We start from the raw sequence: 3,511 nt of genomic DNA, 5'->3' as shown, positions 1-3,511 counted from the left end.
TCGCAGCGCGTTTCTCCTTGCTTCCTCAAGCTTCCTCATACCCCTCGGCCTGAATCACTCAAAATTTGGGGTCTCATTGTTTGCGTGGAAATCCCAACCGACATTGTCACGTTGCAACCGGTTTTTTTTGTATTGAAAAAGTGTTCTCTATAGCGCGGTCAAATCGTTCTCGATAGCAGAACTATAGAGAAGGTTTTTCCAACCGTGTGACAGCGTGTATCATACATTTGGTTTCTGTATGCTACATCCCTTCTCAATTTCTTTCATTCTCTTCATTCTCCCTACAAAGCTCTTGCTCTCATTTGTCGATTCCGCACATGCTTACGCTCTTTATTTTACCTTCTTACTCGCACATACAAATTTACATACTCACACAATTCACACTGCCGAAAACCGGTGCGGAATACACACGTACCCGTCTTGCCTGCCTTCTCTCCTCGTTCTTCCTTTCATCCAGCGTTGTCTTCGTCGAATGGTGTGCACGCGTTAAAAATTATTCCTGCTTGCCTCCCCCTCGCTGCTCCCAGGTGCTGCGCTAGCGTGCTGGATGATCGTCCCTACCTTCCTGCCGCCTCTCCTCTACCAGGCGCTAGCACGTTGGAGGATCGTTCCTGCCTTCCTGCCGCTTCTCCTTCGTCCGGCGCTAACGCGTTGAATGATCGTTCCTGCCTCTCCTGTCCTTTTGTTTTTGGCACTGCTGGTGAAAGAGGGAAATATTATCTATTTTGAAAACCGCTGTTCCATTTAACGCGAAGCATGATACTTACCAACCAATTGATTATTTCTATCGTGGTCCGTGCTCACTTCCGTTTGTGCGTGTGTTACGATTTGCTATAGAAAACGAAATTGATTTGATATCACCAATTATTAATACCATTTAGTTTGATACAGATTGATATAATCCTTTATTAAACGCTGTACTTACCAAATAGTTTTTTCCGTACTGGTTTCACGAGAGAAAAAAACGGGCACGCATCGACGTAGCCTACCGCTTGCAAACTTGATATCACACTACCACATTTTCATGTGAACGCGAAGTAGCGCCTTCTTCGGGTGACTATACAGGTATTCCCCGATATACGCCATACTCGATATACGCGATTTCGCTATAAGCTTTTTTTCTAAATTTGAAAGTTCTTTGAGCAAATTGTACTAATTTGGCACATCGAATATCAAATTCAAAATAAATTCCCTTTTGATCGAATATTAAAAACCATTTCAAAAGGTGTACAATTGTATTCTTCAGTTGAATCAGATTAAATAACTATTTAAGTGGTAAATCCTACCACTTCAAGCAAAATTATACGAAAATTAGCTATAATTTGACTGAAAACTCGACATTTGCTAATATTCGAGATACGTTATTGCCTCCGGTCCGCATTAATAGCGTATATCGGGGAGTACCTGCAAGATGATACAAAGAGCGGACGAGAGAAGATCGCTTGCGTGAACGCTTGGTGTAGCAAGCGAAATTGGACAAGTCCCAGAAAAGCGAGACACAAGAGTTTCTCTCGAACGATGGAAAGAGAAGAACCATATGCAACATGAGGATGGTTGGTGAAACACAGCCAAGTTGCGAGCAAAAAGTGACCAACACCCAGAAGAGCAAGACAGAGTGAAAAATTTTCTGAATGTTAGAATGAGAAAAATTATAGATACACATAAAAATCGCGCGATAATGCCGGTTGGGATGCTAGGCTGGCTTTTATTGTTGGGCTTCTCAATGGTAGCATCGATTTCCCAGTTTTGCTCTCGTCGATACAACTGTACGTGCCCGCAAAAACTCTCCGCCCTCGGGCGATGCTGGCTATCCCAGAGACAAGGACCGCCTTCGCCTCCCGAGACCCCGTTTTTGCGTATATGTCTTGCTCTGAATGCGGAATCTGATGCGTACCCCGGTACCAAAATCCATGCGACTTTTCGCTAACGGATTGATTAAATGGCGCCCGATTAGACGATCCGATAGAAGCACTTTTCAGGCTTAACGGATTGAGCGAGATACACCGTCGCGGCGACACGATACATGTTGCATACATGTGTACTACATTTTAAGAGCCCCCCTCGCTTCCTTTCGGATTGCAATGAGTTCAAACACACTTACGAATCCGTTGTTCAATATTTTTTTTATTTTCTACTTTCTTTTTCTAAGCACATTCTTTCATTCATACACACACCCTCCCCACTGGTATTTTTCGAAGTATTTTTTTTTCTTCTTGAAAAACAAAAAAACTAACGCACACAAGGAGACCCACGGGAGAGTGCGAAACGACAAAGAAGAGAAAACACACACACACCTTCTCCTCCCCATGGTGTTTTTTCGCAAGGTGATCCCGTAGGAGAACGCGAACCCAAAAACACACACACACAAAAACCACACACGCATGCAGGCTAGCACACAAACACACACCTCATTCCTCCCCCCCCCCTCGTGTTTCCCCCCCACCCCCTTTTGATTCCGTAGGAGATCGCGAAACAGCAAAAAACACACTCACAACCACGTACGCATGCAAGCACACATACACACACATACACATACACCTACCCCTCCCCCCTCTCTTGGTGTTTTTCACAAGGTGATCCCGTAGGATCTCGTTAAGCGAAGCGGCAAAAACACACACAGCCACGCACGCAGGCATGCACACACATACACACACACAAACGCGCGTGCACGCACGCACGAACGCATGAGGGAGCGTAAATGAAGAACGTATAGAACCTACCCAAATAGCATTGGAGCGTTACGTTTCGCGATTTTTGTATGGAGGCGTTACTGCTCGCTACCTGCTCATAACACTGCTCGATAGCAGTCCTTAGTGAGCAGGTAGCGTGTAACATTCTATGTAAGCTCAATGAAAGCTCAAAGCTCAAGCGTTACTTAGCGAGTGCTCGAACCACAGTATAACGCTGAGGGTTCTGTATTCGGATGTAAACAAAAACACACACACTTTTTTTAAATTTCGATGCACATTGTCCAGTACAACGATAAAATGTATTTTATTTAACTATTATTCAATACTTACATGCCCCAATACATGGTTTTACACGTTTAAATACGATTTCAACCATCACTTTGGATGGTATCAACGGATGCCGACGGCGTTGTTGTCTCTGCGTCAGGCACATGTATTGTTGCTGCTTTTACCCCTCGGGTGAATCGTTAGAAAGCTGTATCACAACGATTAAACGCTCTAAATGTACCACTTGTAAAGCGATACAAATAAAATAAAACACATAATACACCGTACAACACACTTCTTCGCAACACTTGCACATAAACACCACTTGTCGATGCGGTGATACAATGTCCTGGTTGCAGTGGAAAAATAACAAGGAAAGATTAGAATGCTTTCATATGTGACATTATTTTATAATACTTTCCTTTCCATGCTATTTTGTGGTGTATGGCAACGTTGGTTGAGAATGTGCCGATCACGATCACAGCCGGCTTTAGTGATTGTTGTAGAAACTGTAACAAAGATCAATATCATTAAATCTGTATTATTTTTACAAT

General features: G+C 43.4%; 1 long non-coding RNA gene across 1 annotated transcript; it reads right to left on the bottom strand.

Annotated features, from left to right (window-relative positions):
• Positions 1-298: 298 nt before the first annotated feature.
• Positions 299-1,011, bottom strand: LOC120901248. Its single transcript, XR_005739286.1, has 2 exons — positions 926-1,011; positions 299-831 (listed from the first exon to the last, which is right to left on the bottom strand). It is a non-coding gene; the product is annotated as an uncharacterized LOC120901248 (long non-coding RNA).
• Positions 1,012-3,511: the final 2,500 nt, after the last annotated feature.

The sequence above is a fragment of the Anopheles arabiensis genome, chromosome 2 (assembly GCF_016920715.1).
Source record: "Anopheles arabiensis isolate DONGOLA chromosome 2, AaraD3, whole genome shotgun sequence".
Taxonomy (NCBI): Eukaryota; Metazoa; Arthropoda; class Insecta; order Diptera; family Culicidae; genus Anopheles; species Anopheles arabiensis.
This window is presented reverse-complemented; position numbering and strand designations above follow the sequence as displayed.